The sequence below is a fragment of the Saccopteryx leptura genome, chromosome 2 (genome assembly GCF_036850995.1).
Source record: "Saccopteryx leptura isolate mSacLep1 chromosome 2, mSacLep1_pri_phased_curated, whole genome shotgun sequence".
Lineage (NCBI taxonomy): Eukaryota > Metazoa > Chordata > Mammalia > Chiroptera > Emballonuridae > Saccopteryx > Saccopteryx leptura.
The window spans coordinates 324,398,474-324,410,904 of NC_089504.1; the positions used below are offsets into that span (position 1 = coordinate 324,398,474).

Sequence of the window (12,431 nt, forward strand, 5' to 3'; positions counted from 1 at the left end):
CAGTGTTAAGTGATGGAAAATGCTATAAATTAAATTCTGCCCGTCAGCCTTCAAGTCCTATTTTATTTACACTTAACTTTTTCTCACTCCTAGAATCGGATTCTTCAATATCACGCTTCTTTTTGAGAAATCTATCCATTTTATTTGAGTGTATTTATCTAAATATAATATAATGTGTTAATAATAAAAATAATAATGATGTGCCCTGGCCGGTTGGCTCAGCGGTAGAGCGTCAGCCTAGCGTGCGGAGGACCCTGGTTCGATTCCTGGCCAGGGCACATAGGAGAAGCGCCCATTTGCTTCTCCACCCCTCCGCCGTGCTTTCCTCTCTGTCTCTCTCTTCCCCTCCTGCAGCCGAGGCTCCATTGGAGCAAAGATGGCCCGGGCGCTGGGGATGGCTCTGTGGCCTCTGCCTCAGGCGCTAGAGTGGCTCTGGTCGCAATATGGCGACGCCCAGGATGGGCAGAGCATCGCCCCCTGGTGGGCAGAGCGTTGCGCCTGGTGGGCGTGCCGGGTGGATCCCGGTCCGGCGCATGCGGGAGTCTGTCTGTCTCTCCCTGTTTCCAGCTTCAGAAAAATGGAAAAAAATAAAAATAAAAATAATAATAATAATAATAATGATGTGCTAACAAAAAGAGCTGTATTTCCATAATGAAATGGCATAATAGAGTAACTATATTTATTTATTTATTTATTTATTTATTTATTTTATTTATTTTTTTTTCCTTTCATTTTTCTGAAGCTGGAAACAGGGAGAGACAGTCAGACAGACTCCCGCATGCGCCCGACCGGGATCCACCCGGCACGCCCACCAGGGGCGAGGCTCTGCCCACCAGGGGGCGATGCTCTGCCCATCCTGGGCGTCGCCATGTTGCGACCAGAGCCACTCCAGCGCCTGAGGCAGAGGCCACAGAGCCATCCCCAGCGCCCGGGCCATCTTTGCTCCAATGGAGCCTCGGCTGCGGGAGGGGAAGAGAGAGACAGAGAGGAAAGCGCGGCGGAGGGGTGGAGAAGCAAATGGGCGCTTCTCCTGTGTGCCCTGGCCGGGAATCGAACCCGGGTCCTCCGCACGCTAGGCCGACGCTCTACCGCTGAGCCAACCGGCCAGGGCTATATTTATTTTTATATCTGGGCACATGCCGCAAACCAGTGCAGCTAGTAATTCCAGGTCCCGAGTGGGAACAGTGCAGAATTAAGAAAATACGGGTCGGGAGGGCCCTGTAATTGCTGCTGGCAAGAACAAAGCATGCCCAAAAACCACATCTTGCTTTATTTATAGGGCAAAGTGGGCCACTAACAAATCAATGAGATCTTTGATCATGTTTCCAAGGCAACCCAAGAATTTTACCACGTAAAGAATACCCCCACCATACATATCATCTTAACTTTACACCAAATAAAGGATAGAAGAAACTTGCCTCCAGTCTTTCTGGGGAACATGGGGGGTAGTGTAAACAATCCAGCACCACAGCTCAACAGCCTTTTGAAACCTAATCAGGCAAGTGAGGTGGGGGGGGAGGGGGTTGGGCAGATTGTCAGCTTACAGCCAATTCCCCACACCTCTGTCCACCCAAAATCTAAACTCCAAAAACCCTGTTGGTATTTAGGTCCCCAACAGGCACATATTTCTCTGGAATACCATAGGGCGCACCTGGAAATCTTCTAGGGTGCACCAGTGTACCCTGGTGCACACTTTGAGAACCACTACTCTAAGGTAAAGTGAAAGACAGAACTGATAATGCCACCTGTCAATTTTCTTGAGCTGAAAATTAGATTTGTATAGTGTTTCAGAATAGACTGCCCACCACCTCAGGATCTAAAACCATGGGGGGAAATATGTGGTCCCTGGGTGGACTAGAAAAAAAGTAGAAAGAGAAAAACCAAACTAACCAAAACAGCTACAACTACAACAAAACAAAAACCCACTATCATCCATAGAGCATGTAGGCTCTTCTACTGAAACATTTAGCATTCTGAACAAAACAATGCTCTTGCTAATTTAGAAATGGCTGATACCTGCTATAGACACATATTGTCTTTGATAGGTAAATGCATTTCTACCTAATCAAGAAGTTAGGCTTCTTGTGGCTAATATTTGGCTTGTGAAAGCGACATGTTTAAGTGAGATGAACACAGGTTTTGGAACCAGACAAGAGCCAAGTCCTTTATCCTGCATACACAGTCACTAGTTAGGTGATTTTTGAACAAATTACTGAATCTTTTTTGTGTCTGCATTTACCAACAAAGACAGAAACAAAGATGAGGTCAGCTTCCCAGGTTTGAAGTCAGTATTAAGTAAGATAATGTATCTTTGGCATCAACTAGTACATGACACAATTGATTGTACTGGCAATTATTCTGAGAGGCCAGAAACAAAAATAAAAACCCACAATAGCCCTTGCTGGCTGGCTCAGTGGTAGAGCATCAGCCCAGTAGAAGTCCCGGGTTCGGTTCCCGACCAGGGCACACAGGAGAAGCGCCAATCTGCTTCTCTATCCCTCCTCCTCTTTCTATCTCTCTTCCCCTCCTGCAGGCAAGGCTCCATTAGAGCAAAATTGGCCAGGGCGCTGAGGATGGCTCCATGGCCTCCACCTCAGGTGCTAGAATGGCTTCAATTGCAACAGAGCAACGTGCCAGATGGGCAGAGCATCGCCCCCTAGTGGGCATGCCAGGTGGATCTTGGTTGGGCACATGCAGGAGTCTATCTGTCTGCCTCCCTGTTTTTCACTTCAGAAAAATAAAAAACCCACAATAATAATGTCATTAATAATAGCTGTTAGTAGTAGTCTCTTTATTAAAAACAGCTTTGAGATACAATACATCATATAAATTATCCATCTGAAGTTGTAAATTTTAGTGAATCAAATCTTTTAATATGTAATTCCATATTTACTCAATGTCTACTATGGGTTAGTGATTATGCAAGATGCTAGGGCAGTGGTTCTTGAATAGAGACAATTTCATGCACCAGGGAACATGCGGCAATGTTTGCAGACATCTTTGTCATGATTAGGGGAAGGGAGGCAACTAGTATTTAATGGATAGAAGGGTACTGCTAAACATCCTGCAATGCACAAGACAGGCCCCCACAATAAAGAATTATCCAGTCCAAAATGCCAATTGTGCTGAGGTTGAAAACCCTATTCTAAGAATATAATCATGAACAAGAGACAATATCTGTCTTCCAAAAGCTTACTGACTAGAGAAGGAGTGAAAGGTGGAAGCAGAGCACAGGATGTTAGGGTTGCAGGGAAGAAGAGGGGATGCTTAAGCCACAATTTTGAAAGACAACTGGGAATCTGCTGGGGGTTCTCAGAATGAAAAGGAATGATTCCATGTAAAGAAAGTAACAAGGGGAACTACTTAAGAGATGTAGAAAGCATGTCTTGAGTCTCAGAAGTTCCAGTAGTTCAGAATGGTTAGAGCTCAGGCTGTTTTCCACAAAGAAACGGAGAAGATGAAGGGAACAGGTATGCAGGAGCCGGATCATAAATGTTTTGTGTGCCATGTTAGGAAAGAGTTTGGACTTGATCTTATTGTCAGTATTTGACAAATATATATTTTCTGTAATGGGCCAGAGATGAAGAAGTATCAATAGGCCATATGATTTCTGTTAAAACTACTGATCTCCATTATTAGAGCGAGGAAGTAGCCATAGACAATATATGAATGAATGAATGTGGCTGTGGTCCATTAAAAATTTATTTATGGGCACTAAAATTTGGATTTCATATAATTTTCAGGTTTAATAAAATATCCTTCTTTTAATTTTTTTTCCTTACCATTTAAAACTGTGGAAACAACTCTTAACCTGTGCGCTGTCCATAAATGGGTGGTGACAGTAGTTTGCCACGCCCTACTTTAGTGAATACACAGGGCTTCGAGGTGACAAGTTAGCTGATCAGATACAAAACAAAATAGGGCTTCTCTCTTCATATTTCTGAAAGTACTATCTTTTAGCTATTCCTGCTAAAGAACAAGTGGACCTGGGCATCAATTTTGTCAATATCTTGCTTATATGAGATGGTATATGAACTAAAGGGGGAAAATAGCTCTTTTCAAGCTACTGTGGTGAAATGACATTTACCTAATGCAGATATGAATTTCTTCATAATTAGCGGGCACTTGACACTAATATAATCTGATTACTGCAGCAGAGTTATCCTCAAACAACTAGCTCCCCAGAACTACAATGTATGTCCTTAAGTTAACCAAATTAGGGCTAAGTGACAAAAAAGTACCAGCTATTAAGAAACAACTACATAGTTATAGTCATCTGTTATAATGAACAGAATAACAAATACTTCATAGTGTTAATATGAGAAGTGTGATACACAAGGTAGGTGTTCTCACTATCTCAGATAATACTGATATTATCCCTAGTCAGACTGTGGAAACTTCAAACTAGGCACATTTATTACCTTTAATCTGAAACTATTTTCAAGAGAGAAGTCTGATAACACGAATTCAAATTGTGAAGATAAAAATAGCACTTATACTAGTTTTTTAAAATGCTCTATTCAAAAAACTGCCTAAGAAAAACACAGATACTAATCTGGAGAAACAATTCTTTAGAAAACTTGTTGTTTCATGATTCCAATCTTTTATTACTTTTAAGAGCCACCATGGTGTTCTATGATAACTAAAGCCATTTGAAATCCAAACAATTCTTTTACATCTTTGATGTGGTTGATTCTTTATGAATAATTATAGTTATTTTTAGATAATAAAGATATGTCAAAAGGATTGTTTTGAGCATCAATTGATCTGTTTGTAATTTAATTACGTAGTGCCTGGTATATATAGTAGTATATGTTAGGTGTCATTAACTTGAAATGTCAATACAATCACTTCTTCAGTTTCTCTCTAAATGTCCCACAAAAATAGAGTCCCCCTCCCCAACTTTATAATACTTTTCTACAATTCAAGAACCAAAAGAACCTAGAAATTGCAGAGTCCAATGTGCACATTACACAAATGGACCGACTGACGGAGGACACACACAGAAAGACAGTAGGGCTTTGTATGAAGAGCAAGGGATGTGGAGTTGGACTGGCCTGGTTCTGAGCCCTGGCTAAGCAGCCTGTCAACTGAGTTCATTCTGCTAAAACTTCAATTTCCTAATTTATAAAATAGGGATTAAATGCAATAACACTCATAAAGTTCTGAGCACAGGGACTAACACTTTTTTTTTTTTTTTTTTTTACAGTTTCTGAGCTGCACTGTTCGTTTGGCTGCTCAAAACCTTGACCACACTGCAGGTACAGAAATATACAGACACATTTTTGGAAAATTGACGTTTTGTAAAATGCAGCCAACATTTTAATTTATACAGGAGAAAAGGAAGCATTCAGAAGGGCATGCATTTCAAGGCATTACAGGTTATTTGTGACAGAATTTCTGTAACACCTATTTTTAAAAATCAATAATCTTTACTATTTTTACTGATCTTGATCATCCCATTATGAAGTTCTATTCCCTCTGTTCATCTTCTGAAGAAATGCATGTAAACCGCTCCTGTGTTTGTTCTGAACTTGACTCCTAGCTAACCACAAGAGCCAGCCATTCTGGCCTGAGGCAGACTATTGGAAATGCTTATTTTCCAAAGCAAGCCAATTCTCCCTCTCACTTTCTGCGTGTGATTCCTTCATTAGTATAACCCTCAGTTTCAAATTACTTTATAGTCATCCAATGCTTCAGTCCCTGCAACCCTACTCCATGGAGCATAGAAGTACATATGAGAAAACCATGCTAAATACGTCTGTGAAATATTTTGTTAAAGATTACACAATAAGGAACAAAAGGTGGTGCTTTAGCAGATTCCGGGCAGTTGTGGGCCAATGAACGTCACAGAAAGCAGCCTTCCATTTCATTTGCTTCAAAAGGCTACGGAAATAGCCTATTTCCTTTTCTGTCTCTTCTATCTGGTTTCTCTGATGTGTTCCCAGATACTCAAAGAAAGATTCAGATATCCATGAAATCTTAATATGCCTGTTTGAAGCCAGGAAAAATAAAGAACAGTATGCCAATATTTAAGACCAGGAAGAGTCCATTAGTACTTGAGGGGGAATTTCATTCAGTCTTGGAAATTGCTAAGAGTCTTTCTTCCCCAGTTAACAGGGGAGCAATGTTAAATGGCTCGAATTTGCATGGAATTTTAATACCCTGGAGCACGTTCCTGAAGTAATCCTACAAATTTAGCAATTAGTCCAGTAGTCTAAACCTTCATTTGTTTCCAGATGAGCTGCAGCAAATTTTGGCCTTTCCTACAACCCTTGTACTTGACATCAGATAGCCTACTGAGACCTTGACCTTGCCTTTATAGTTGCAGAAGAGTTCAGGGGACCAAACCTCAATAGAAACAACCTAAGTATGAAAGGTTTTATCCAAGTCTCCTCTCAATGAGTGTTCTTTAGTCTTTAATGTTGATCTTTAATCTCATGTTCTTCAGAATGGGATAACTTCAAATTCTCCCTTGTGTCTGAGAAGCATTAAGCTCCTAATTTGTTGTTGTTGTTTTTATTACTTGTTTCTTTGTTTTTGATTTGCCTTAAATCAGACTCAAAAATGCCAGAAAGGCCACAGGATAACTTCTATCTTCCTATCAGCTTTGTTCACCTGTTTGGAGTACATTAAAAATTTTCTTTAATTTTCGGATATTTGAGAAGATTCTCTAAGTACACTGAAATGTTCTCCACAAAAAGGAATCCACTTGATTGGATCAGAAACTGCTACCTGCTTCCAAAAATCAAACATTTCAGTAGGTCAGATGAATCGGGTGCTGGCACCTTCTGAACTTTGCTTTGACTCTTTGATACTTGCCTGTTAATCCATGTAGGCGGCTAAGGAGCTTCTCATTGACAGGGACAGGGGGTGGGCTCTCCTATTTCTAGTCTTTCTTTCTCTGCACCTGGCCTCCGATCAGGTACAAACTCAATGGTTTGATACCAAATACTTCAAGCTTCCACAATTCTTTCTCCTTCTCCATCCTCAAGTGTTTAGGATGTGGTATTTTGATCACTCAATGTAGTTCAGAGACTCATTGTGTAAGCCTGTCACAAATAATCTATATCCTAAGCGTTAATTCCAATGTTAGGGAATCTTCTGAAAGAAAATAGATTTTGGATTAGGTCTGAACAGAGCAGTGGATTATATGGCTCATGAAGCCACAGATGAAGGGACTACTGGTTTGGCAGAGGCCCAAAGACCCCGATCAAGCAATGATGGTTATTTGCTGAGTTCCCGCCTAGACTCAAGGAGTTTTGAAATGGTGTCCTTAGTTGTGGACTTACATTGGACCTGAAACTTTTGACCTAGTGGTGATTAAAATTACCATGTAAATGAGAATTTGTTGTTTTTCTGCTGGCATTCTGTCTTGTAAAAATAAGAGGAAGGGAAAGTGATTATGGGCACCTAACATCAAATTCAGTAAAAATCACTGGGAAATAAAACAACACCAACAACAACCAGACGTGTGATTTACTGATCTGAGAAATTAGGTAAAAGTGTCAAGTGTGAAGAATTTAAAAATGGTTATAGGTCAAAGCATTAAAAACTTCTTTGGGGATGGAATGACTGGAAGGAGAGCCCGGTGAGGAATCCGCCCGGGGTTAATTGCAACCCTGCATGAGAAGCAGTTAACAAGTGAGAATTAGAACACCCAGGAGGAAAAGAAAAATGTTTCCAGTGCCATGAGAAATAAACAACAAAGGGGAAATATTTCCTTTGGCTACCACCACCTCCTTTTCAAAAGCTCAGAGGAGCTGTGGGGAATGCCAAGGACTGGTTTTCTCTCAACTCCCTCTGAAGCATTTGTCTTCATTACCACTCTTTTTAATCAGGGCTCCTTCGTGAGTGTTTCTGCTCAGCCCCTAAGGGGCAGCTCTGGTCTGCGATAAATCAGAATGCACACCGCAAGTCACTAATCAGCACTCCCAGGGAAAGAAAAACAGAGAAGGGCCGGCCACGATGCTGAAAAGGCCCCGGGGCTCACAGGCCTCAAGGAATAAAGGCCTTTATGTAGAAATAATAAGTTAGTGAAGGCGGACTGGGACTCCAATGCTTAGGGTTTATTTTAAAATCTCAAATACAAATTTTTTCACACTTAACTCTGAGTTTGGAATATAATTTCATTTTAACAATGTAAGATTGATTATGAGTTTGCTTAATGAACAGTCATTTGTACCCCTAGCTTCAGGATTTTGATACCTAATTCAAAACTCAGGCCAAGGCAGTGGGACTGTAGATTAATTAAAATAATTAAAACAATCAAAGTCAGAAACTCTCCTCCTTACCTCTTGTTTCAGTGATAAAAAAAAAAAAAAAAACATGCCAGGTGAGAACTCTCTGATGTCTATGATATAACTGTTATTTTGCTTAAACGTAATTAGAGTCATAAAATTATAAATACATTCTATTTTTTTTCACTGGAAATGATCTTATAAGTAATCTAAGAAAAAGAATAAATGGATTTGCTCAAAGCAGCCTAGTTGGTTAGTAGCAGAGTTTTCTCTAGATCCTAGGATTCCAAACATCTCCTACAATCAGGCCATAGCTGATGAGCAAATTAACAAGCAGAGACTTAAATCCACGGCTTCCAAAATTGATGCTAACATTTCTAACGACATATCTAAAACCTACCTTGTATCTACCTGCCTATGACAGAGTGTGTACGGAATGGACTCCAGAAAGAAACCATGGGTGACACTTAGCCAAATACATGATGCTGTAACAGAACAACACTCCTGCCTCCTAGCCAAGACCTACTGCTGTTCCAACTTCGTTGACATTTTATTGCTTGTTGTCTGTGAAAGCTGATGGCATGATAATGTCATTTCACCATTTCACCTGACACAGAGGGAGCTTGTCCTCACAAACAGGAGCTCCACCTACCCCCGAGGCAAAGTTACATCTTTACAAAAGCACTAGTTTCCTCCAGTATTACTAAAATAAACTATAAAACATAACTAAAGAATGAAAATCTATCAAAGTGAACACTTCCTGAATCTAATTGCATAAAACAGCCCCCTGCTTTTCCTGTTTCAACCAGAACTTTTCTCTGTCTCTGATCTTAGGAAGAAAAACTCTTCTAAGAGCTCAGGAGAAACGTTCTTTTATACTGACTTTAGGAGCCAGGATCTGAACTGCTTGGACCCTGAATAAACTAAAAAAGGTCCATTTGACTGAAGTGCAGGGGCTCAGAAACATGGCTACCTGGCCGGGTAGCTGTAGGGCCAGTAGTTGCGGCCATCACAGCTGCCTGGCCCGTGTAGGTTCACATTGGATTCGGATAGCTCGTAATGAAACAACGGAGCCAAGAACTGGTGGGCCATTACCTTTCTAGCCTTGCGCTGGGCAAGTGAGTAAATACACACAGCAGGAAAATACTTCCCTTTCCATTCAGGGCTCCCAAAGCTACTGACTCATTCGAGTTTTTCTAGAATCAAAGCCCCCACCAGCCTCAGCCACCTCCTTTCCCCATCAGCACATCTCCATCTTGCTGCTTTCTCTCCAAGCACCATGTGGCCTCTCTGCCCTGCAACAACGTGGTCTCCTCCCAAAATGGCCTCCTAGCTCCTCCTTTTAAAACTTTTTGGGCCTGACCAGGCGGTGGCGCAGTGGATAGAGCGTCGGACTGAGATGCAGAAGACCCAGGTTCGACACCCCGAGGTCGCCAGCTTGAGTGCGGGCTCATCTGGTTTGATCAAAGCTCATCAGCTTGGACCCAAGGTCGTGGCTTGAGCTAGGGGTTACTCGGTCTGCTGAAGGCCCGCGGGCAAGGCACATTTGAGAAAGCAATCAATGAACAACTGAGGTGTTGCAACGAAAAACTGATGATTGATACTTCTCATCTCTCTCTGTTCCTGTCTGTCAGTCCTTATCTATCCCTCTCTCTGTCTCTGTAAAAAACAACAACAACAACAACAAAAAAGCGTTTCAGTGCAAAAGCCCTCCTCCAGCACACATTAGCATAACCAAGCCCCTTCCCAAGCAGAAAGGCAACTAGCTGTATCACCTGGGAGATGGCCATTCACGTGGGCAGTGCCATTTTTAACAATAAAAGTTAGCAAAACCAGAAAATACAGATTTTACAAACTTATTTGTCCAACAGTAGCTTAGTTGGTTAGAGGGTTGTCCGGATACACCAAGGTTGTGGGTTTGATCTCTAGTCAGGGCACATGCCGGGCACATGCAAGAATCAACCAGTGTCTGCATGAAAGTGGATCAAATCAATGTTTCTCTCTCTCTCTCTAAAGATCAACAAAAAACATTTTTTTTATATTTTTTGAAAAGAAACATAGCTAGAATTGTGAATCGTTAGTCAAAATAATGAGACTTTGTGTTGTAATATGGGATGCACTCAAAAGTTCTTGTAAACAGGAGTGACATGATAAAAGCAGTATTTTATGAAGAAGACGCTATCCGAGTTCTACAGGATGAACTGGGGGAAGAGGCAGGGTCAGAGAGACTGATATCTGTGGGACCAGTGGGGACACCTGCTGCAGTGCTCCGGGCAAAAGGTAATTAAAAATCAGTTTTGTGGTTATTCTGATAAATGGAGTCCTTGGCTTGTATTGATTATTCTTTTGGATATAAGAGAATGAATGATGATAAGGAAATGGAACAGATCAGTTTCTCATAATTCATTGGGAAGATTCTTTTAAATTGTTGGTTTTTAAGAAACTCCAGAAATTAGAATTGAGAGAAACGCTTATGCAAATATTGTTAGTAGCATTTGAAAAGGATATGAAAGTACTTTAAATAAAAAGGTGTTTATAGTAAATTTAGAAGTTGTCATATAAACTTAATAAAGTTGAATGTGGGCGATTCAGGTGCCTACCAAATGCGTGATTAGAACGACTGGAGCGATGCTGTTCAGGCATCACTCATGTGCTCTACCAGGGACCCGCTGGCTGTCTGGGCCACAGCAGCAGAGTGTGGCTCGTAATGCTGTGGACTACAATCCTGCCTTTACAAACAATAACAAACAGAATCACTCTTGTTCCAGAGAAAAGTGTTAGCAGCATTTGTTAAATGCAGGTATGAATTTTATCTTTCTTTTATATGTTGCAATTGAACCAGATATAATTTAATGATCTACTGTGAGAAATGACTAAGTCTGTCATAGACACAAACATGGTGTGTCGGCAGACTTTGATTCGCTCTAAGGAGAAATAAATCAAACTGTGGTTTCAAAATATGGACAAGGGGGAACACAGAGAAGTTCCTGGGAGAATGAAAGGTGTCAACAAAGGCTCTAACACTGAGGCTCTGCAACTCCCTAAACAGGACATTCAAGCTTCCGCCAACCTTACCCACAAGAACAGCCAAGCTCTCTTCTGCTTCCAGCGTGCTTTAAGGGGACTCATAGCCCTGGATGTTGAAAATCAAGTCTGGCTGCTATAAGCAGCCCCTATCAGACATATCCCCATTCCTGACAAATACCCACCCACTGGCAGGCCTGCAAGACACATGGCAACCAGAGCAAGTTGTCAAAACCTATCATTATAAAACGTCCATCTTCCAAAAGTAAAACCTTTGCTCAGTGCCGTGTTTTCCTTGGAAGACAGCTCTTCTGAGAGCTATAAAAAGGTGGTTAGAATTGATGAGGCCGGCTCTTACAGTCTATGCTAACAGTCGTGTTAACAACATAAAAGTAAAGGTAAATGATGATGGTGGAATGTTTCACCCAAAACAAAAAACAATAACAACTAAATCCATTAATCATGTTTCTCTACTTCAAAGAATCTCCTCATTTTTCGCATGCCTCTTTGGAGAAAGCAAACTGCATATAAGTTGTACACCCCCCCTTTAATTTCCTTTCTGATTCTCTACCCGCAGGTGGCTAGCCTAGTGCTACATGGCCGAGGCTACATGTAAAGTTCACAGCTCTTTGCCTGATCTCATGATCCGCTATCAAAACAGCTCTTTCAAATGTGTTTCCTGTCTAGTTCTGCCATTGCGTGAGTGTTTCCTTGGCTGGGTCAGCTGCCAAATTAAGTCCCTTTGGTAGAAACTGCAGAGAACTCAATATAGCCCTGTTTCCCCTCCACCTTAGGCTTGACATCGGAAGTGACTTAGGAAGTACTCTAATAGTTACCAAATTTTTGGAAACTGACTTAACTTTTCTGGGCTAAACATGTGTTTAGGAGAGACTGCATCACTAATCATCACTTGACCTTGTGACAGACCAAAAGTTGCTGATTTTTTTTTCCCCTGAAAGAGAGAGAGAGAGAGAGAGAGAGAGAGAGAGAGAGAGAGGAAAGAAAGAAAGAAAGAAAGAAAGAAAGAAAGAAAGAAAGAAAGAAAAAGGAAGAAAGGAAGAAACAACTTTTAACAACTAGCACAATGATGTAAATGCAAAATCATATTGCGAGATGACTGCAAACATGCTGATTTCCAGATGTTTGACAAGATAGGGCAGAAACAGC

General features: G+C 41.2%; 1 protein-coding gene and 1 pseudogene across 5 annotated transcripts in view; one reads left to right on the forward strand and one right to left on the reverse strand.

The window, feature by feature from the left end:
- BCAS3 (BCAS3 microtubule associated cell migration factor) overlaps positions 1–12,431 on the reverse strand; it is a 614,901-nt gene that overhangs the window by 239,312 nt on the left and 363,158 nt on the right. The gene's annotated exons all lie outside the window — the stretch shown is intronic.
- Positions 10,388–12,431, forward strand: part of LOC136394061 (reticulocalbin-1-like) — a 32,632-nt pseudogene continuing 30,588 nt past the window's right edge.